Genomic DNA, 24943 nt, shown 5'->3' with positions numbered 1-24943 from the left:
CACAATAAAATTCTGAAAGGAAACATTTGGATAAAGAATTAGCAATCATGATGTACAGACATGTGAATCACGGTGTTGTACACCTGAAACTAGCATCACAATACATGTCAACTATACTTCAATGAAAAAAAAAAAAAATGAGGAGAGAGTGTGCCCTGCTGACAAAGCATCCTGATCCAGGTTTGAGAACCTCACGTGAGAAAAATCTCTTTGGCTCTGGTTCTGGAAGTAGCCTGCTGGGGTTGGTTTTGGGGAAAAAAAAAAAAAATTACCAATCAAATTCTAACAAAACTGAAGTAAGGACTTCAATATTAATATGAGAAAAAACAAACTTCAATTTAAAAATTAATCATATAAAAAAGGTCACGTTGGGGTGATTAAACAAACATTCACTCCATGACAAATGTACAGATGTCATAATTTAATGTATGCCAAACAGAATAAAACTAAAACAGAAACTGTTAAGGTAAGAACTGAAAGAGAAATTTCTTTTGACAAATATTAATGGGAGAGCTGAGCTTAGGCTCATGTATAAACATGCCAAGCCAGTAATACAGAGATTTTGAATAACATAATTTTTAAAATTTGCATTATATACCCACATACACATAATTTTTTCTTACATGTAAAAAAGAGTTCACTTTCCTCTCAAGCACCTTGAAAAATTTACAAAATCGCTAGTTATCAGATTTCCAAAACACAGAGCACAGATGACTACAAAATCTGTCATTCCCACATTTTCTGTGACAGGAGTGTAAATAACAAAATACCTAGAATAGTGCAGGTGGAGAAAAATAGCATTCAAAAGAGGAGAACCTTGTGTAACAGATGAAGAAGGCTAATGGTATGGAAATATGAGTTCTAGAAAGAAAGGAACAGAGAGAAGAGTTCCAATTATTATTAATTTTAGAAATAGAAGAAAATATACCCAAGTTGCAATAACAATCACACGGAAAATATGAAAACATAGCTGCATTAGAATAATGCTGCTAAGGGAGTGTACTGAATAAAGTGAAAGAAACCACCGTTTGACGGCATTAAAAGACAATAGTTGAAGATCTAAGCTCCCAGACAAAAGGGATGTAAAATTAAATGTACTCTTCACTTTCAAAAATATTTTTCTCCTTGAAAACATAGTGATTTTTACAGGGCAGGAAAGAAAGCAGGAGCCTAGAGGGTGTGGCAGTCTCACTGGGCTGAAGATGAAATGTACTGGATTCATGGATACCAGCACAATCAATCCCAGAGAACCCATATTGCATAAAAAAGGAAAATGGAACCGCTATGCTCTGTGCCATCTCCCCTCAAATCATTTGCTTAATTGCAATTTATATATGAGGAGGAAAACCTATGGGTAACCAAGGGATTGGTTGAGGCTAACAAGCCAATAGCAAATTTTATCAACATCTGTAGCTCTGGGGTGACCCAAATTGGAGAGCATGGTTCTCCAGAGAGCAGTGGATCTGGTAGATATTGCATGGTATCCGTGGAGAACACTGAAAGGGGCACATCACAGGGCTAGTTCAGCTGGCAATGTTTGAGCCTCAACTGGATCAAGCCACTTAACTCATACACGGATTGCCTAAAATAAATTTCAATAAACTCTGGAAGAAGATAGCCTTTTTTATACTACTATAATTTTCTATAATTGGATTATAAAAATGATCTAAAATACTGTAATTTTCATATGTAAATTCTAATACTAAACGAAAACATATTGGGCACAAAAGGATATAGTAAACATGCCTGAAAAACAAAAGAACAGAATATAAAAACAGATACCCGTGCCGTCCAGATACCGAAATAATAGACATAGAGCAGCAAAAGGGCTATGCTTAGTTTCTTCAATAAACAGGTGATGAGATAGAAAATTTCACCAGAAAACCTCAGGTCTACAGCCATACCACCTAGAACGTGCCCGATCTTGTCTGATCTCTGAAGCTAAGCAGGGTCGGGCCTGGTTAGTACTTGGATGAGACACTAGAAAACCTCAGGATGTTTTTTTAAAGGAAATTCTAAAACTGAAAATCTGGCACAGTCATAAATGGACTCCAAATGCTTTTAAGATTAACATCTTAAGATGTTAATCTTAAATTTGTCTTATGAGCTTCTAACATCTTTGCAATCGTCAAGAGACAACTAATCCAGGACTCACAATCACTTCCAACATTATTTAAAATTCCAGTTGAAAGTAGCCTTTAAAAATTTCATATCATATCATAAACTTAAAGAATAAAATTGTGAAGACATATTTTTATACAAAGGGTCTCTCTGTTAGAAGTGACTTGGACAGTTATGTCGTCAGGGCCAGGGTCCCCAACAAGAAAATACAGAGTCAGGATGGCTAAAATAAAACAGCACTGACATCCTGTTTTACTGCTTAGACAGGACTACACTGACATTCTGCTTTGCAGCCTTTGCAGAAATGACTTCTGCAAAATGTCCTAAAATAAGACAATTGACCACAAAAGCATTTGTCAACATTATGGGCAAGGGGCAGTTAAGACTTAAGCCTCCGGATGTCAGGAAAAAAAAAAAAAAAGAACATTAACACATGGATATTAACCTAATAAGTAGACAGATACATGACCAAAGCACACCCTGAGTCATTGGCATGACTCAGCACACCCTGATTGCTTAAGAAAGTTCTGCAAAATAACTCATAAAAACCCCTAATCTTAGAAACTCTGGGGGCAACCCACTCGGGTCCCCCTCCCTCTCTGGAAGCTTTATACTCTTGCTCAATAAATTTTGTTTTGCTGCCCACCACTCTTCATCTGGTCTACCTCTTCATTCTTCAAAGCAACGCGACCAAGAACCTGGGCACTAAGGGGACAAAAATCCTGTAACATCTCCATGGCTCAATAGAGATCTAATGATATTCAAAGATGGCAGTCTTTTTTTTTTTTTTTTCCCTTTGAGGGGGAAGGGTGAAGGAGAGAGAGAATCCCAAGCAGTCTTCACCCCTAGCAGGAACCCCACGTGGGGCTTCATCTCACAACCCTGAGCTCATAACCTGAGCCAAAATCAAGAGTCAGCAGCTTTACTAACTGAGCCACACTGCCCCCAGGATGGCAGTCTTATTAATGTAGGGTTGTGTGAGCAAAGGAGCCCAGAAAAGCCAACTAGGTAGAATTATTTTTATTAATATAGATACAATTACTTTTTTTTCTTTTTTTAGTTATCTTTGTTCTCTGTAATTGTCTTTTGTTTTCTCTTTTAAGAATAAAGTAGAGGGATGCCTGGGTGGCTCAGGCAGTTAAACGTCTGTCTTCTACTCAGGTCATGATCTCAGGGTCCTGGGATCCACACCGTGTTGGGCTCCCTGCTCAGTGGGGAGTCTGTTTCTCCCTCTCCTTCTGCCCCTCCCCCCTGCTCATGCTCTCTCTCTCAAATAAATAAATAAAATCTTAAAAAAAAAAAAAAAGAAGAAAGTAGAATTTTCACTATTATTTCAGGCCACATGAAAAACTATAGGCCAGACCTAGAATATAATCTGGGTTGGGAAGAAGGCTTTCATTCCCTCAAAATACCAGCAGACCTGGAATAGTACATTCTTTGATTCCTTCAAAATACTTGACATTTTTCAGGATATTTAAGTTGTTATAAAACTTACATTATAACAATATCACTTCTTCATGTAATAAGGTCAAAAAGCATAACTCTAATACAAAAGCTGATAAAATGGCTAGAATAAATTTTAAAATACATTTGACCTATTAAGTGAGGTACAACATTCTAGAAAAAATAATATTAAATAAATCTAGTAGATTAAATAGTCAACAACTACTTGTATGAATTCAGAAGTAGTTCTGTATTTGGAAAGGTAGTAGGCTAACTTCATACATGCTTTTTTATCCTTCTCTCTCTGACATTATCTCTCATCTTCTTGGGACCACACTTAGTCACTTCAAGCATTTTGCTTTTACTATTTTGTTGTGTAAGAACCCTTGCAATTTTCTCCAAATCTTCTCATGTTCCAAAATTCTCCAGATGGGAAAACCAGGCTCCACATTAAGAAACAGTTAAAATGGAGAAATGACCAAGGTCTCAAGACACCAGAAAATTGGGGTGCCTGGGTGGCTCAGTCAGGTCATGATTCCAGAGTCCTGGGATCGAGCCCTGCGTCAGGCTCCCTGCTCTGTGGGAAAACTGCTTCTTCCTCTCCCACTCCCCCTGCTTGTGTTCCCTCTCTCACTGTGTCTTTCTCTGTCAAATAAATAAATAAAATCTTTTTAGAAAGACAACAGAAAATAATACAAAAAGCATGTAGATTACATCTTAAAAAGGGGAGACACGTCTCCAGAGTACTGCACCTGGGGTCCTTTGTGCTTAGAATCTCCAGAAATGTTTACATTATCTGAAAGCAGAGAAGCTATGAGATATTCAGAAATAATGGAATTTTACATTAGATCCAATAGCCTTACCTCAATATTGCAAAATTTTAATGGAAAAACAAAACAAAACAAAACAAAACAGCAAAGGGTAGTGGGAAGAGGGAGACTAAGAGCTCCCTGAAAATGTGGATTTTCCCAAATTTACTCTGTGGGAGTACAAGCCATCGGTCATCTGAAATGTGATATCAGCTCAACTGTAAAACTTAAGCTGCTTTATGTCATTGCTATAGTAAGTGCCCTTAAGCATTGCACCATCCAGATAGTCAATGAAAGCCTGGGGATGGTGTGTACAAACTCAAAGGGTAAAAACAAAATCGCAAAAAGGAAACGAATCATGATTTAATTCAGCATTTGAGTTGAAATGTTAGAAAGATAGGTACCCCTGAAAATACTGAAAATATTTAAAGTAATCAAACTGAAGTAGAAAGCAAAATGGTAAAATCACAATTAAATGGGCTGTACTCTTTTATAGGCTAAGGAAGGTGAAAATGAATCCTGAAATAACTTTACCAACTGGAAAATGATATTAAAATTATCGAGAAAAATGATGGCCAGTATGTTTTTATTATTAAATTAGCTTCACAAAGTCTTAATCTCAACATTTCAGAAAACATAATAAGTATAAATGATAATTTATAAACCTTGTGGAGAAACATATCTCCACCCCTGCATAACCTCTGATAACTAATAAGTAGAATAAGCACATATTAATGGGAATCAGTCGTGTGAATTGATTTCCTCTCAAGTTAGTCACAAGCGATGACAATGTTGAATTATTGTCTTCCTGCATGCAAAAAATAACAAATGTAATTTTGATATATTTACAAACTGGTTAGACTAAACAGGAAGTTACTCAAAGACCACTGCAAAGTAATTAAAGTTCAAATCCCAGAGAGTTACTATAGGAACTGAAACTCTGTTCTCATCTGCAAATAAGTAATCAATTAATAGCTGTGAAAAGGTGCACATCCAGCTAAGAATCCTTAAAATATAAAGGAACCAGTATGTTGAGCAGAATAAAGGGAGGTAAGGCAGTGCTGTACCATGAAGAATATTTTGCTATTTCTAGAATGTTAAACTACTTAAACTCCTAAGAGAGCTATGACTTATTTTGGTCTCAAGACCTCATTTTCCTAATTAATGTTTAAGCATTCCTCAAGGGATTTTTGATGTCAAGAAATATCTACTTAAAACGAACATATTGTTTGTGTCCTTAGTTCTTTGTGAAACTCCTCAGCATATTTTGTAAAATTAAAATACCATTCAACAGACAGTTGTTAATGAGATTGGGAATTTCATAATTTTATCCTCAATTAGTGTCACCATTACATAAGTCTGGGTATTTAAATTATCTTTAAGCTAAAAGTAAACAGGGGAAATAATAATTGTCTTATCTATTTGTAGAACATGGATAAATATTTAAGACTAGCCCAAGAGTTTTTATAGTTTTCATCAAATCTATCTTGATAAAATTAATATAGATGCTTATATGTTACAAACTGTTTCCTGAATGTAAAAAGAAAATAAAATCCAGAAATGATTATTGTGAGCAAATTTCCCTAAGGGGAACCTGGCTAATAAAGTGAGGTGAGTTTTCCTTTTGAGATAAACATTTACAAATTTTATATATTTTATGTAATTCCTAATGTTATTGAAATAACTATTTTTTTGCTTTCAAATATCATTTTGATAATGATATGAAGTAGAGCCTACCAAGTACAACTCTGATTCAGGAACTCAGTGATTCGTCTAACAAGTGACATGGTGTATGTGGAAAGTCACATGCACCACAAGTATGTGCAATGTTTTTCCACACCCCATATCCATATCACTTACCCTGCATCTACAGTTGCATCACAGGACCCATTCCATGATGTGTTCCCCCTTCTAGTCCTGATCCTGCTGCCCAGAGGAGTCCTGCCCTCTGAAAAGATGAAGAGAGTGCTCTTAAAAGAAAGAGGGTCTTGCTATCTTTATTTGTTTTTTTTTATGATTTTATGTATTTGAGAGAGGAAGAGAAAGTGAGTAAGCACACAAGCAAGTGGGGGGGGGGCACAGGGGGAGAAGCCCAAAGTGGGGCTCCATCCCAGGACCCTGAGATCATGACCTGAGCCAAAGTCAGATGCTTAACCAACTGAACCACCCAGGTGCCCCAGTCTTTGCTATCTTGAGAAGCATTTTTCATGCCACGAGAGTTGTATCTGTTCAGTTTTCTGGTTGGTATGGTTTGTGCCATCTTGAAATCAAAACAAAACAAAACAAACAGTAGATAGGGTGGAGAGGTACATTGTGATTCTATTAGTCCAAGTGTAATACAGGTCAAAGCAATTAGCCTGTTATCTTAATAGTGTTGGAAATTCTAATACCCATATCTGATTCTCTTTTCCACTGGAGCACATAAGAAGGTTAAATGTCTCTAACCTTGTTACAAATGGGCAGGGCCATGAGACTAATTCTGCATGATGGGTTTTAGATAGAAATGATATGGTCACATTTGTACTGTGACCTCTCTCCCTTCTGTGTCCTTGTGTCAAAGATCTAAGATCCTAATGTTGAAATAGTAGAGGGCCAACAGGCCACAACCAATGGCAGAACCTCATCTGAACCTGTGCTCACCCAGCATGCACTGGAAATGTAGACTAAGAGAGATTTAAGTTTTTATTTTATTTTTTATATTGGTATAACTTGGGTGCCTGGGTGGCTCAGTTGGCTGAGTGTCTGATTCTTGGTTTCAGCTCAGGTCATGATCTCAGGGTCGTGAGATTGAGCCCTGTATTGGGGATCCATGCTCAGCATGGAGTCTGCTTGAGATTCTCTCCCTCCCTCTCCCTCTGCCCCTCCCCCCACTAATAAGCACACACTCTCTGAAATAAATTAATTAACTAGTTAATTAATTAATTAAGGTATAACTGAACACTAACATTATATTAGTTTCAAGTATACATAATGATCACCTCAGTAAGTCTAGTTAGTATCTGTAACCATATAAAGTTACATTTTTCCCATGATGAGAATTTTTAAGACATAATTTTAGCAACTTTCAAATATGCAGTACAATGTTGTTGACTATAATCACCACGATATACATTACATCACCATGACTTGATTATTTTATAAGTAAAGTTTGTACCTCTTGACCTCCTTCACCTATTTGGCCCACCCCCAACACCTTCTCTCTTGCAACCACCAGTCTGCCCTCTGAATCTATGAGTTTTGTTTCATTTTGTTTGTTATCTGTTTTGTTTTTTGATTCCACATATATGTGAAAACATATGGTATTTTTCTTTCTCCTTCCAACTTATTTCACTTAGCATAATACCCTCTAGGTCCATCCATGTTGTCACAAATGGCAAGATTTCATTATTTTTTTATGGCTGAGAGCATTCCATAATAGGTATATATCAGATATATATATATATATCTCACAGATTTATACATTCATCCATTGATGGACATTTGGATTGCTTCCATATCTTGGCTATAGTAAATAGTGCTGCAATTAACATAAGGGTGCATATATCTTTTTGAATTAGTATTTTTATTTTCTTTGGGTAAATACTCAGCATTAGAAACACTGGATTGTACAGTATTCCTATTTTTAATTTTTTGAGGAGACTCCATACTGTTTAATACAGTGACTTACCAATTTACATTCTTAATAGTGCAAGAGAGTTCTCTTTTCTCCACATCCTCACCAACACTCGTCTTTTTGATTACTGGCCATTCTGACAGGTGTGAGGAGATATCTCATTGTGGTTTTGATTTGCATTCCCTGATGGTGAGTGATGTTGAACATCTTTTCATGTGTCAGTTGCCCATCTATATGTTTTCTTTGGAAAAGATGTCTATTCAGATCTTCTGCCCATTTTTAAATCAGGTTTTTTGGGTTTTTTTGTGGTTGAGTTGCATGAGTTATTTATACATTTTGGATTTTAACCCCTTCGTGGGTATATGATTTGCAAATACTTATTCCCATTTAGTAGGTTGCCTTTTTATTTTGTTGATGGTTTCCCTTGCTGTGCAGAAGCTTTTTAGTTGGATGTGGTCCTACTTGTTTATTTTTGCTTTTGTTACCTTTGCCTTTGGAGTCAAATCCAAAAAATCATTGCCAAGATTGAATGTCAAGGAGCTGATCCCCTATGTTTTCCTCTAGCAGTTTTGTGGTTTCAGGCCTCACATTCAAATCTTTAAACCATGTTGAGTGAATGTCTGTGTATGGTGGAAGAAAGTGGTCCAGTTTCATTCTTCTGCATGTAGCTGTCCAGTTTTCCCAGCACCATTTATTGAAAAGACTCACTTTTCCCTATTGTATATTCTTTTCTCCTTGTCTTAAATTAATTGACCTATTGTGTTCCATTGATCTATGTGGCTGTTTTTATGCCAATACCATACTGTATTGATTGCCATAGCTTTGTAATGTAGTTTGAAATCAGGTAGCATGAGGCTTCTAGCTTTGTTCTTTTTTCATAAGGTTCCATTGGCTATTTGGAGTCTTTTGTGGTTTCATACAAATTTTAGGATTTTTATTCTATTTCCCTGAGAAAGATCATTGGAATGTTGATAAATATTTCACTGAATCTCTAGAATGCTTTGGATAATATGGACATTTGAAAAATATTAATTCTTCTGATACATGAGCACAGAATATTTTTCCATTTGTTTGTGTTTTCTTCAATTACTTTCATTAGTGTCTTATCTTCTTATCATTTTCAGTGTATGAGTCTTTCACTTCCTTGGTTGAATTTGTTCCCAGGTATTTTATTCTTTTTGATGCAACTGCAAATGTGATCATTTTCTTAATTTCTCTTTCTGATAGCTTCATTGTTAGTTTACAGAAACACCACTGACTTTTGTATATTGATTGGGACCCTGCAACTTTTCTAAATTCATTTATTGGTTCTAATAGTTTTGTGTGGGTTTTTTTTGTGTGTGTGCGTGTGGTATCTTTAGAGTTTTATAAATACAAAATCATGTCATGTGCAAATCATGACAGTTGTACTTTTTCATTTCAAATTTGGATGCCTTTTATTCCTTCTTCGTGCCTAATTGCTCCAGCTGTGACTTCCAACACTATGTTGAATAAAAGTAGCAAGAATGGGTACCCTTATCTTGTCCCTGATCTTAGAAAAAAAGCTTTCAGCTTTTCATCATTGAGGATGATGTCAGCTGTGGTCTTGTCATACACAGCCTTTATTACATTGAGGTACAGTTCCTATATACCCCCATGTTGAGAGTCTTTATCACAAATGAATGTTGAATTTTGTGAAATGCTTTTACTGTGTCTATTGAAATGATCACATGATTTTTATCCTTCATTTTGTTAATGTTGTGAATCATGTTGCCTAATTGGTGGATGTTGAGCCATTCTCACTTGCCTGTAATTAATCCCATTCTCTCATGGTGTATGATCCTTTTAGTGTATTGTTGAAAGCAGATTCCTAATATTTTGTTGAGGATTTTTGCATGTATGTTCATCAGGGATATTGGCCTATAATTCTGTGTGTGTGTGTGTGTGTGTGTGTGTGCATGTGTGAATGATATCTTTGTTTGGTTTTGGTATCATGGTAATGCTGGCCTACACCTCCCAAAATAAGTTTAGATGTGTTCCTTCCTATTCAAGTTTTTGGAAAACTTTGAAAAGCTTAAGTATTAAATTTTGCTTGAATGTTTGGTAGAAATTACCAATGAAGCATCTGGTCCTGGACTTTTGTTTGTTGGGAGGTTTAAATTACTGATTCAATCTCCTTACTACTAATTGGCGTATTCAATTTTCTATTTCTGAATGATTCAGTCTTGGAAGATTGTTTCTCTCTAGAAATTTATCCATTTCTTCTAGACTCATAGTCCAACTTATTAGTATATAATTTTTCATAGTAGTCTCTTACGATCCTTTGTGTTTCTGCAGTATCCATTGAAACCTTTCTTTCATTTCTGATTTCACTTGAGCCCTCTCTCTTTTTTTTCTTAGAGAGTGTAGCTAAAGTTTATAGATTTTATTTATCTTTTAAAAGACTTAGTTCTTAATTTATTTGATATTTTCTATAGTCTTTTTAGTCTATATTTCATTTATTTCCACTCTGATCTTTATTATTTCCTCCTAACTTTGGACTTTATTTCTTCTTCTTCTCCTTCTTCTTTTTTTAACTTCCTTTAGGTATAAACTTAATTATTTGAGATTTTTCTTGTTTCTTGAGGTATTCCTATATTGCTCATACCTTCCCTTTTAGGATTGCTTTCTCTGCATCCCACAGATTTTGGTATGTTGTATTTCCATTTTTATTTGTCGTCAAAGTATTTTTTTGATTTCTCATTTAATTTTTTCAATGACCTATTGGTTGCTGAAGAGTATGCTGTTTAATCTCCATGCATTTGTGATTTTTTTCAGTTTTTTTCTTGTATCTGATTTCTAGTTTCATACCATCATGGTTGGAAAAGATGCTTAATGTGATTTCAATCTTCTTAAATTTTTTGAGACTTGTTTCATACCCTAATATATGATCTATTCTAGAGAATGTTCCATATGTACTTAAGAAGAATATATATACTACTGTTTTGGGATGGAATATTCTGTATATACTAAGTCCATCGAGTCTAATGTGTCATCAAAGCCTGATGTTCCTTTATTGATTTTCTGTATGGATGACCTATCCATTGATGTAAGTGTGGTATTAAAGTTCCTTACTATTACTGTGTTGCTGTCGATTTTTCCCTTTAGCTCTGTTAGTATTTCCTTTATACATTTAGGTGCTCCTATGTTGAATGCATATTTATGAATATTACATCTTCTTGTTGAATTAACCCTTTATCAGTATGTAATGTACTTCTTTTTTGAGCTTTCATATAGTCTTTGTCTTAAAGTCTTTTTTTTTTTTTTTTCTGATATAAGTATAGCTACCCAAGCTTTCTTTGTTTTTGTTTTTATTTTCACAAGCTTTCACTGGGTATCTATTTCATGGAATATCTTTTTCCATCCCTTCACTTCCAGTCTGTGTGTGCCCATATATATGAAGTAAGTTTTCTGTAGGCAGCATATAGATGGTTCTTCTTTCATCCACTCAGCCACTGTATGTCTTTTGATTGACGAACTTAATCCATTTACATGTCAAGTAGTTATTGATAAGTATGTACTTACAGCCATCTGTCAATTCTTTTCTGGCTGTTTTGCACTTCCTCTCTGTTCTTTTCTTCTTTTCTTGTTCTCTTCCTTGTGGTTTGATGACACTCTTTAGTGTTGTACTTAGATTCCTTTCTCATTATATTGTGTATTTACTATAGGTTCTTGCTTTGTGGTTACAATGAGGCTGATATATAAGAGTTCATATATATATATATATATATATATATATAACAGTCTATCTAAGTGGATAACAAGTTAAGTTTGAATGTATTCTAAAACATTACATTTTTACTACCCCTCAGCCACATTTTATGTCTTTGATGTCACATTCTACATATTTTATTTTGTGTAACCCTTACCCAATAATTGTAGTTATACTTACTTTTACTACTGTGTCTTTTAATCTTCATACTAGCCTTACAAGTGATCAATACACTATTTCATTATATATTTGGCTTTACCAGAGAGGTTTTTACTTTGACATGTTTTCCCATTAATAATTCCTGTGTTTTCTTTTTCACTTAAAGAAATCCCTTTAACATTCCTTATAAATCTGGTATAGTGGTGATGAACTACTTTAACTCTTGCTTATCTAGAGAACTCTATCTCTCCTTTTCTGAATGAATCTCTTGCTGGGTAGAGTATTCTTAGTTGGAATTTATTTATTTATTTATTTATTATTTATTTATTTTTTATTTATTTATTTATTTATTTATTTATTTTATTTTATTTTTTACATTCAGCATTTTGAATATATCAGACCGCTCTCTTCTGGTCTGTAAAGTTTCTGCTGAAAAATCTTGTAGTCTCATAAGTATTCCTTTGTACTTAAAAGTTGCATTTCTCTTGCCATTTTTAAGATTCTCTCCTTACATTTAATTTTTGAAATTTTAATTATCAAGTGTCTTGATGTGGATTTCTTTAGGTTCATTTTATTTGTAACTCTGTGTGATTTCTGGACCTGGATATCGGTTTCTTCCCCTGGATTAGAAAATTTTCAGACATTTTTTTCTTCAAGTAAGTTTTTTGCCATTTTTCCTCTCTATTTTCTTTCTGGAACCCCTATAATGTGGATGTTAATCTGTTTGATATGGTCCTATAGGTCTCTTAAGCTATCTTTACCTTTTTTTTTTTTTTTCTTTTTGCTAGTCTGACTGGGTCATTTTCATTGCCTTGTGTTTCAGGTTACTGATCTGTTCTGCTTCATCTAGTCAGCTAGTTGGCTGTTGGACCACTCTAATGTGTTTTTCAATTCAGTTATTGTATTCATCTCTGTTACTTCTGTTCAGTACTTTCTTATATTTTTACCTCTTTGTGGAAATTTTCATATTCTTCTCTCAAGTTTGGTTAGCATTTTTCTGACCATTACTTATCTCTTTATCAGGTACATTACTTATCTCCCTTTCCTTGAAGTCCTTTTCTGAGGTTTCATCTTACTCTTCTGTTTAAAACATGTTCCTGTTTCCTCATTTTGCTTGACTCTCTGTGTTGGTTTCTATGCATTAGGTAAAACAGCTACTACCTCTCCAGGTGTTTTTACAAAGTGGCATTGTGTAGGAGATTAACCTTATCATTCAACCTTGCCCTAGCTCTTGGTTGTCTTCCAAATATTTGTGATTGTGTAAACAACCTGACTTATTCTTGTTAGGTCCTACCTGGAGGGTGTACCAACACCTTTCAATGTTGCAAAGGATGGGATTTTAGCAACTAGTATAAGGCTGACTGGAAGTCACATGCTCAGGCAGCACCTTTAAAGTACACAAATATTAACAACACTGTGGAATCACAATCATAAACTCTGCTGGCCTTCAAACCAGGCAATCTAAAGGTGTCTCCTGGCTGACAGATGAAAAAATCAGGGCTCCAGAGTGTATTAACTCCTTTCTTAGAGGTACCAGTGAGCTACAATGAGGCCAAAAAAAGGATGCAAAGATGGTGTACACTGATTATGTTCCCTGAGAGCACCCCTGTAGGTTCTAGATGTGTGGCAAATCTGAAGCCTGCCCCCAAGGCTGAAGCTCCAGGACAAGGAAATAGGTCTTTTTCCAGTGAAAACTGGAAGTGTGTTTCAGTTTGCCATCTGTGCAGAGCCCTGGGGGTGGTAGCCTGCCAAGAACTGTCTTTCTTTTTTTTTTTTTTTTTTTTTTAAAGATTTTATTTATTTATTTGAGAGAGAGAGAATGAGAGAGAGAGCGAGTACATGAGAGGGGGGAGGGTCAGAGGGAGAAGCAGACTCCCTGCCGAGCAGGGAGCCCGATGCGGGACTCGATCCCGGGACTCCAGGATCATGACCTGAGCCGAAGGCAGTCGCTTAACCAACTGAGCCACCCAGGCGCCCCCAAGAACTGTCTTTCTGATTGTTACAGTGTCATGGAGCCCAGGAACACAAGCACCTCTGGCCACCAGGATCAGCTGATCAAGGGGCATTCCCTGTGTGGACTGCATGGACACACAACCTTTAGTGAGGCATCTGGAGAGCCTGGGGAGGAGCACATCCACCTGTTTTAGTGAGGTAGTGGGAGAGTATAGGGCCAGGGTGAGCTACTCTCTTTAGCAAGGCAGTTGGACAGTGCTGTTACTATGAAAGCCCACTTGCACTTGCAAGGTCCCTCTTTAATACCCATCACCAGGTTAACTCATCCACCCAACCCCCTCCCCTCTAGAACCCTCAGTTTGTTTCTCAGAGTCCATAGTCTCTCATGGTCCTTTTCCCCCTCTGATTTCCCCCCCTTCATTTTTCCCTTCCTACTATCTTCTTTCTCCTCTTCTTCTTTTTTTTTTTTTTTTTTTTAACATATAATGTATTATTTGTTTCAGAAGTACAGGTCTGTGATTCATCAGTCTTACACAATTCACAGTGTTCACCACGGCACATACCCTCCCCAGTGTCTATGACCCAGCCACCCCATCCCTTCCACCCCCCACCACTCCAGCAACTCTGTTTGTTTCCTGAGATTAAGAAGTCCTCATGCCTGCAAACCTTTTAAAAGGAGAATCTTGGTTCCTTACAGTTCTTTGGGTATCCAGGACACAAGCCCTATTTGCTTTCATAGCCAGACATTTTGGGAGTTTGTCTCTCTAGTGCAGGTCCCTAGGGTCTATGTGCCTGATGTGGGGTATGAATCCCTTGTTCCTCAGGGAGAAGCTCCATATTTGTGAGTTTCCTCCTTACTGTGGGTACATGGTGAGAGAGCATCTCTGCCTCTCCTATCCATCTTGATGTCATCCTTTTATCTTCTGCTGTGGAAGTGCTGTTTAGTTTCCACATCTTTTTCAAAGGGAATTGTTCCACATGTAGCTATAGATTTGGCGTGTCCATGAGAGGAAGTGAGTTCAGTATCTTCCTAAACACCATTCTTCAATGCCCTCTGTTTTATGAACCCTCAGATTTCAGGTTAATTTTTCTCCACAGCACAAATGAATTTATATAGTCTAATTTAAAAAAAAATCAATTTCTTTATATTTGACAGGATATAAGTAAACAAATTGATAAATAATAAATAAATGACGTACAAGATAAGAAAGAAATGGAAATTGTGGTAAGGCTTAGAGAAATCATAGCTATCCAAATTCCAATTAAAACACAGATGCTGTGACCCAGGGCAGTCGAGATAAATCCTTAATAGCTGAGAAAGTCATCACTGTTGATAAGCTTCTTGGGGTAGTGTTTTTTCCCTCTTCTGATATGGAGATAGGCAGGTTGGGGCAAGTGTCTTGTATTGTGAGGACTGTCACACACTGACTTTCCTTCCTTTGGGGTCATCTGATTTGACATCTATCAGAGTGAACACAGTAATTTTAAATTTACTCATTTTGTCTTAAGGCTTTCACTGTGGCAGAATATGTGCAACACTGGGGTTTATGTGGGAAAGTCAAGGACAGGAATGGATAATAGGCATCTTTTAGTCAATGCAGGCAAGAGGCAAAGAAAGGGTTTAGAGACAAAATGTGTACTAAACATAGAAAATAGCTGGGTAACATTTATATAAAGTCTTACAAAATGATCCTATGCTAACGATGACAACAGCAAATATCAAAATTTTAAGGAGATGATGGAATATTGTGTATATTTGCTTCTTCAAATTATTCTTCATGTGTATTATACATTTAAAACTTCCAGAAACATTTTTAATATTCCAAGAGATTTAATCACAAGGGTATTACGGATAATAGGAATAATTGCAGGGTAACTAAAATTGATTTGTTATACATTATTTTAGACTTATTTTCCAAAATGTTTGTATTTGCAGAGGAACTGCATTTATTAATTTATTAAACAGTATATGCACTCTCTTATTCTCAACAGTGTACTACAGTTAATGAATTTATATAAAGACAGAACTGCTGGAAATGAAAATATAAAATTGGACAAAGTCTAAAAATAGCAAATATATTATGGCTTATTTCAAAAATGTCAGTTTTTATCAAGCAGAGATGGTCATAGAGGAAGAAAAAAACTCTATTTAAAAATGACCACTCATGACTGGCAAGACACAGAAAACATAAAATTGTACCAGGACTAAAAATAGTAATACATTTATTTATTTGAAAATGTCAGTTTTTATCTGGCTGAGCTCTTCATGGAAGGAAAATTACAATTTCCTAAGTAGTTTGTGCTTCAAAAACAACTCCGTGCCCTTGAATCTCTATCAAATTAAATAATGCAAAGCAGAATATTTCCTCTTTAGCACCATTGTCCCTCACTTCTTATGTTATCTAGTTAGATCTTTAGACAAATTAAAATCTGATCAAATCATCCCTAACTGTGCAGTATACAATAAAGTAGCAAAACCAACAAACAAATAACACATTTTCTCGATGCTATTAAAGAGTAAAAATACTAACAAAAATTGTTCACAAAAATACTTTTTTTAGAAAAATAATTATAAAATAACAGTATACTTATGATTTCAAAGCTCTATTTTGGACTTGTGGCACCATCTCCTGATACTCGAGGTTTATTCCAAAATTGTTAATTAAGAAAAGAAATCCTACTTTTCTCATACTTGTGGGCAAAACAGATCTTCCTTGCATGAGAGTCAAAGGAAAGGTACCCTGTGCCCTAAATGTGTGCTGTTTGCCCTCTGAGACCATCCACAGTGAAGGAACAGTTTCTGAGATGGGAGGTGATAGGTAGTCCACTCCTTTTTTTTTTTTTTTTTCTCATTGAGAGTTAAAGCACTGTATATTTGCGATAGATTCAAATATTTACCATTTACACATGACTAATAAAGTCAGGAAATACAGTAACCAGTAGGTGGATGAAATTCCCAACATTCTTAATTCATTTCTTTCTTTCTTTCTTTCTTTCTTTTTTCTTTCTTTTTTTTTTTTTTTTTTAGAGAGAGTGTGTACCCACAAACAAGGTGGGAAGGAGCAGAGGGAGAGGGAGAGAGAGTCTTAGGCAGACTCTCTGCTGAGCACAGAGCCTGACTCCAGGCTTGATCTCAGGACCCTGAGGTCATGATCCTGAGATCATGACATGAGATCACCACCTGAGCTGAAACCAAGAGTCGGACCCTTAGTTGACTGTGCCACATAGGTGCCCAAAAGGGACAGAGAATCTTAAGCAGGGTCCACACTCAGCACAGAGCCCAAGGGCTCAATCTCAGGACCCTGAGATCATGACTAGAGCTGAAATCAAGAGTTGGATGCTTAACCAGCTGAGTCATCCAGGCACCCCTCTTTCTTTCTTAAAAGAAATTGTTGGAATATCTCTTTCTGACAATATAAAAGTATATATGGTCAGAATATTTAACTCCTGAAATAGGAGTTCAATCAACCAATGTGTTTTTAAATAAATAATTATGTTCAAAAGAAATTTTCTAAACAAACCTATGGTCTAAGCACAAAAAAAGGAGCTAGGCAGGTAATGTTAGCAGGGTCCTGAGGAAGGGGATAGGCCCAATAGTTAAGACCTGGGAGAGAATGCTCTTGCCAAGGGTGAGAGACAAGAACTTGGGCTCACCCATGTCATGGGGCTTGAACTCAATAGAAATCAGAACTGAAAGGATGAGATTCTCACAGTAAATATCAGAGAAATATCCTTTCCTGCATCCTATAGGGGACAGAGAAAAAAGAATCATTTTGAAATAGACTGCAACTCTCTGTTCTGCTTAACATGACCCACCCTCAGGAGAAACTACTCAACTAGGATCTAACTTGCTGGGTAGTTTCAAAGCCCAATGATTTGGGGGAGTGAAATACCCAACTCCAGCTCACTCTAGCCACTCTGTCCCATCTAAGGGGAAGAACAAACAGGGAAACTCTAGTGAAGCTCACAGTCCAGAGGCATAGGCTCATTAAAGGCCTGGGACCTAACGACAGGACATAGAGTGCTTTTCCTCCCCTCACACCTCACCCTAAAGGCTTATTTACAACAGTTCCTTTTACTTGTTACGTCATGTCTGACAGAAGGAAAAAAATCACAAAGCATACTAAAAGGCAAAAACCACAATCTGAAGAGACAGAGCATCAAAACCAGAAGGACAGGAGTGTTAGAATTATCAGACCAGGAATTTAAATAGCCATGAGTAATATGTTAAGGGCTCTAATGCTTGAAGTAGACCAAATGCAAGAACAGATGGTCAATAGTAGCAGAGAGATGGAAATCCTAAGAAAGAACTAAAAATAAATGCCAGAGATCAAAAAACACTGTAACAGAAATGAAGAATGTCTTTGATGGACTTAGGAGTAAACTGGGCATGACTGAGAAAGAATCTTGAAGAAATCTTGAGATGAGCTTGAGGATATCTCAACAGCAAAAACTAAAAAGCAAAGAGAAGAAAGCCTAGAAAAACAAAACAGAAAACAATATCCAAGTACTATGGGACAACTAAAAAAGATATAGCACATACGTAATGGGAATACCAGAAGGAGAGGAAAGAGAAAGAAACAGAAGTACACAAAACACTAGTGATCAAGAATTTCTTCAGATTAATGTCAGGCACCAAACCACAGATGAACGATGCTTAGAAAACGCCAAGCAGAATAAATGCAAAAAAAAAAAAAAAAAAAAAAAAAAGTCACCTAAGCATATCATCTTCAAACTATACAAAATTCAAAGATAAAGAAAAAATCTTGAAAGGAGCCAGAGATAAAACACCTTTCCTACTGAGGAACAAAGATAAGAATAACATCTAAATTCTCTTCAGAAACCATGCAAGCAAGAAGAAAGTTGGGTGGGGAGCATAGTACTTCAAATGTTGAGAGAGAAAAAAAAAAACAAAAACAAAACACTAACCCAGAATTCTGTGCACTGTAAAATTATCCTTCAAAAGTGAAAGGGAATTAAGTCCTTTCTGAAACATAAATTGAAAGCATTTGTTGTCATAGACCTGACTTGCAAAAAATGCTAAAGGAGTTTTTTTAGAAAAAAGGAAAATAATATAAGTCCAAAACTTGAATGTACATAAAGGAAGAGCATTGAAGAAGGAATAAGTGAAGGTAAAATAAAAATTTTAATTTTTCTTATTTTAATTGATTTGACAGATAACAGTTTGTTCCAAATAACACCAACAGTTTATTCAATCATGTGTGCTTATGTATGCATATATGATATAGATATGCTAATGTAAGCTTATATATAAGTAATATAAATGACAGCAATGATATTAGGCATAGGAGGGAAGAAATAGGATTATTTTCTTATTATATGATGCACTACCTGTTCAGTAGTATAGTGTTATTTGAAAGATTACTTGGATTAGCTACAAACATATATTGCAACCTCTAATGCAACCACTATTTTTTAAAATTTTTATTGTTATGTTAATCACCATACATTACATCATTAGTTTTATTTTTATTTTTTATTTTTTTTTATTTTTTAAAGATTTTATTGATTTGTTTGACAGAGAGAGACACAGCAAGAGAGGGAACGCAAGCGGGGGGGGGGGAGAGGGAGAAGCAAGCTTCCCACAGAGCAGGGAGCCCGATGCGGGGCTCAATCCCAGGACCCTGGGATCATGACCTTAGCCGAAGGCAGACGCTTAACCAACTGAGCCACCCAGGCGTCCCTGGCCACTCTGTTTTTACATCATTAGTTTTAGATGTAGTGTTCCATGATTCATTGTTTGTGCATAACACCCAGTGCTCCATGCAGAATGTGCCCTCTGTAATACCCATCACCAGGCCAACCCATCCTCCCACCCCACTAGAACCCTCAATTTGTTTTTCAGAGTCCATCGCATCTCATGGTTCGTCTCCCCCTCCGATTTCCCCCTTCATTCTTCCCCTCCTGCTATCTTCTTCTTCTTTTCTTTTTTTTCTTAACATATATTGCATTATTTGTTTCAGAGGTACAGATCTGAGATTCAACAGTCTTGCACAATTCACAGCGCTTACCAGAGCACATACCCTCCCCAGTGTCTATCACCCAGTCATCCCTTCCCTCCCACCCCACCCCCGACTCCAGCAACCCTCAGTTTGTTTCCTGAGATTAAGAATTCCTCATATCAGTGAGGTCATATGATACATGTCTTTCTCTGCTTGACTTATTTCGCTCAGCATAATACCCTCCAGTTCCATCCACGTCATTGCAAATGGCAACATCTCATTCCTTTTGATGGCTGCATAATATTCCATTGTATATATATATACCACCTCTTCTTTATCCATTCATCTGTCGATGGACATCTTGGCTCTTTCCATACTTTGGCTATTGTGGACATTGCTGCTATAAACATCTGGGTGCACGTACCTCTTCAGATCCCTACATTTGTATCTTTGGGGTAAATACCCAGGAGTGCAATTGCTGGATCATATGGTAGCTCTATTTTCAACTTTTTGAGGAACCTCCATACTGTTTTCCAGAGTGGCTGCACCAGCTTGCATTCCCACCAGCAGTGTAGGAGGGTTCCCCTTTCTCCGCATCCCCACCAACATCTGCAATTTCCTGACTTGTTATTTTAGCCATTCTGACTGGTGTGAGGGGATATCTCACTGAGGTTTTGATTTGGATTTCCCTGATGCTGAGCGATGCTGAGCACTTCTTCATGTGTCTGTTGGCCATTTCGATGTCTTCTTTGGAAAAATGTCAGTTCATGTCTTCTGCCCATTTCTTGATTGGATTCTTTGTTCTTTGGGTGTTGAGTTTGATGAGTTCTTTATAGATTTTGGATACTAGCCCTTTATCTGATATGTCACTTGCAAATATCTTCTCCCATTCTGTCGGTTGTCTTTTGGTTTTGTTGACTGTTTCTTTTGCTGTGCAAAAGCTTTTTATCTTGATGAAGTCCCAATAGTTCATTTTTGCCCTTGCTTCCCTTGCCTTTGGCGATGTTTCTAGGAAGAAGTTGCTGCGGCTGAGGTCGAAGAGGTTGCTGCCTGTGTTCTCCTTTAGGATTTTGATGGACTCCTGTCTCATATTTAGGTCTTTCAACCATTTTGGTCTATTTTTGTGTGTGGTGTAAGGAAATGGTCCAGTTTCAATCTTCTGCATGTGGCTGTCCAATTTCCCCAACACCATTTGTTGAAGACACTGTCTTTTTTTCATTGGCCATTCTTTCCTGCTTTGTCAAAGATTAGTTGACCATAGAGTTGAGGGTCCATTTCTGGGCTCTCTATTCTGCTCCATTGATCTATGTGTCTGTTTTTGTGCCAGTACCATACTGTCTTGATGATGACAGCTTTGTAATAGAGCTGGAAGTCCGGAATTGTGATGCCGCCAGCTTTGCTTTTCTTTTTCAACATTCCTCTGGCTATGCGGGGTCTTTTCTGGTTCCATACAAATTTTAGGATTATTTGTTCCATTTCTTTGAAAAAAGTGGATGGTATTTTGATGGGGATTGTATTGAATGTGTAGATTGCTCTAGGTAGCATTGACATCTTCACAATATTTGTTCTTCCAATCCATGAGCATGGAACGTTTTTCCATTTCTTTGTGTCTTCCTCAATTTCTTTCATGAGTATTTTAGTTTTCTGAGTACAGATCCTTTGTCTCTTTGGTTAGATTTATTCCTAGGTATCTTATGGTTTGGGGTGCAATTGTAAATGGGATAGACTCTTTGATTTCTCTTTCTTCTGTCTTCTTGTTGGTGTATAGGAATGCCACTGATTTCTGTGCATTGATTTTATATCCTGCTACTTGACTGAATTCCTGTATGAGTTCTAGCAGTTTTGAGGTGGAGTGTTTTGGGTTTTTGACATAAAGTATCATATCATCTGCAAAGAGTGAGAGTTTGACTGACTTCTTTGCCGATTTGGATGCCTTTTCTTTCTTTTTGTTGTCTGATTGCTGTGGCTAGGACTTCTAATACTATGTTGAATAGCAGTGTTGATAGTGGACATCCCTGCCGTGTTCCTGACCTTAGGGGGAAAGCTCTCAGTTTTTCCCCCATTGAGAATGATATTCACTGTGGGTTTTTCATAGAGGGCTTTATGATATTGAGGTATGTACCCTCTATCCCTACACTCTGAAGAGTTTTGATCAAGAAAGGATGCTGTACTTTGTCAAATGCTTTTTCTGCATCTATTGAGAGGATCATATGGTTCTTGTTCTTTCTTTTGTTAATGTATTGTATCACGTTGATTGATTTGTGGATGTTGAACCAATCTTACAGCCCAGGGATAAAACCCACTTGGTTGTGGTGAATAATCTTTTTAATGTACTGTTGTATCCTATTGGCTAGTATTTTGGTGAGAATTTTTGCATCCATGTTCATCAAGGATATTGGTCTGTAATTCTCCTTTTTGATGGGGTCTTTGTCTGCTTTGGGGATCAAGGTAATGGTGGCCTCATAAAATGAGTTTGGAAGTTTTCCTTCCATTTCTATTTTTTGGAACAGTTTCAGAAGAATAGGTATTCATTCTTCTTTAAATGTTTGGTAGAATTCCCCTGGGAAGCCATCTGGCCCTGCGCTTTTGTTTGATGGGAGATTTTTGATGACTGCTTCAATTTCCTTAGTGGTGATAAGTCTGTTCAGGTTTTCTATTTCTTCCTGGTTCAGTTTTGGTAGTTGATACATCTCTAGGAATGCATCCATTTCTTCCAGGTTATCTAATTTGCTGGCATAGAGTTGCTCATAATATGTTCTTATAATTGTTTGTATTTCTTTGGTGTTGGTTGTGATCTCTCTTCTTTCATTCATGATTTTGTTGATTTCAGTCATTTCTCTTTTCTTTTTGATAAGTCTGGCCAGGGGTTTATCAGTCTTATTAATTCTTTCAAAGAACCAGCTCCTAGTTTCTTTGATCTGTTCTACTGTTCTTTTGGTTTCTATTTCATTGATTTCTGCTCTGATCTTTATTATTTCTCTTCTCCTGCTGGGTTTAGGCTTGATTTGCTGTTCTTTCTCCAGCTCCTTTAGGTGTAGGGTTAGGTTGTGTACTTGAGACCTTTCTTGTTTCTTGAGAAAGGCTTGTATTGCTATATACTTTCCTCTTAGGACTGCCTTTGCTGTATCCCAAAGATTTTGAATAGTTGTGTTTTCATTTTCATTGGTTTCCATGAATTTTTTAAATTCTTCTTTAATTTCCTGGTTGACCCATTCATTCTTCAGTAGGATGCTCTTTAGCCTCCATGTATTTGTGTTCTTTCCGACTTTCCTCTTGTGATTGAGTTCTAGTTTCGAAGCATTGTGGTCTGAAAATAGGCAGGGAATGATCCCAATCTTTTGGTACCAGTTGAGACCTGATTTATGACCTAGGATGTGATCGATTCTGGAGAATGTTCCATAGGCACTAGAGAAGAATGTGTATTCCATTGCTTTGGGATGGAATGTTCTGAATATGTCTATGAAGTTCATTTGGTCCAGTGTGTCATTTAAAGTATTGATTTCCTTGTTGATCTTTTGCTTAGACGATCTGTCCATTTCAGTGAGGGGGGTGTTAATTTCCCCCACTATTATTGTATTGTTGTCGATGTGTTTCTTTGCTTTTGTTATTAATTGCCTTATATAATTGGCTGCTCCCATGTTAGGGGCATAGATATTTACAATTGTTATATCTTCTTGTTGGATAGACCCTTTAAGTATGATATAGTGTCCTTCCTCATCTCTTATTACAGTCTTTGGTTTAAAATCTAATTTTTCTGATATAAGGATTGTCACCCCAGCTTTCTTTTGGTGTCCATTAGCATGGTAAATGATTTTCCACCACCTCACTTTCAATCTGGGGTGTCTTTGGGTCTAAAATGAGTCTCTTGCAGACAGCATATCGATGGGTCTTGTTTTTTAATCCAATCTGATAGCCTGTGTCTTTTGATTGGGGCATTTAGCCCATGTACACTCAGGGTAACTATTGAAAGATAGGAATTTAGTGCCATTGTATCGCCTGTAAGGTGACTGTTACTGTATATTGTCTGTGTTCCTTTCTGGTCTACATTGCGTTTAGGCTCTCTCTTTGCTTAGAGGACCCTTTCAAGATTTCTTGCAGGGCTGGTTTCATGTTTGCAAATTCCTTTAGTTTTTGTTTGTCCTGGAAGCTTTTTCAATTAGCAATAATCGTGCCTCAGATAAACCTCATTGGCTATGATACTGCCACTGCGCAAAGCTGCAGCCACTATTTTTTTTTAAAGTATGACTAATATGCTAAGAAAGAAGAGAAAAATGTAATCATACAAATGCTTAATTAAAAGCACTAAAAAGCAGAAAAAGAGGAGAAAAAAAAAGAAGAAAAGAAGGAGTGCAACAAATAGGAAACAACCACAAATATGGTAGTTATTTATCCGATTACAACAATAATCATTTTGAATATCAGTGACCTGAATGCACAAAATAAGACTAAGATTGTCAGGGTGGATTAAAGAACAAGACTAACAATGCATTTTCTACAAGACATTCTCTTTAAAAGTAAAGACATATATAAATTTTAAAAATGAAGTAGAAAAATGCACGAGAATAATACTAATCAAAAGAAAGCAAAAGTAGCTATGTTAATTTCAGGCAGAGCAAACTTCAAAGCTAAAAAAAAATTACCAGAGATGAAGGAGGGTATTACATAATGTTAAAGGGGTTAATCTCCAAGAAGACATACCAATCCTTAACATATATATGCCTAACAACAGAACATCTAACTATTCAAGGCAAAACTAATAGAATTATAGAGAAATAAATCAATCCATTATCATATTTGGAGACTTTCACATCCATCTGTCAGAAATCGACAGATCCAGCAGGCAGAAAATCAGTAAGGACATAGTTGAACTTAACAAATCAACCAACTTGATATAATTGGCAACTTTAGACTACTTCATTGAGAACAGTAGGATGCACACTCTTCTCAAGTTCACATGGAACATTCATCAAGATAGACCACATTAGGGGCGCCTGGGTGGCTCAGTCAGTTAAGCATCTGCCTTCAGCCCAGGTCATAATCCCAGGGTCCTGAGATCGAGTCCCACATCGGGCTCCCTGCTGAGCAGGGAGCCTGCTTCTCCCTTTCCCTCTGCAGCTCCCCCCTGCTAATGCTCTCTCTCCCTCTCCCATGC

General features: G+C 36.7%; 1 long non-coding RNA gene and 1 pseudogene across 1 annotated transcript in view; both read right to left on the bottom strand.

The window, feature by feature from the left end:
• The window catches only part of LOC118532788 (uncharacterized), a 957805-nt gene that overhangs the window by 106653 nt on the left and 826209 nt on the right, over positions 1–24943 (bottom strand). The window lies entirely within an intron of this gene.
• On the bottom strand, positions 23932–24008 carry LOC118532789 (U4 spliceosomal RNA; annotated as a pseudogene).

This window comes from Halichoerus grypus, chromosome 3 (assembly GCF_964656455.1).
Source record: "Halichoerus grypus chromosome 3, mHalGry1.hap1.1, whole genome shotgun sequence".
Lineage (NCBI taxonomy): Eukaryota > Metazoa > Chordata > Mammalia > Carnivora > Phocidae > Halichoerus > Halichoerus grypus.
Note: the sequence above shows the minus strand (reverse complement) of the source record. Positions and strands in the feature narration are given on the sequence as shown.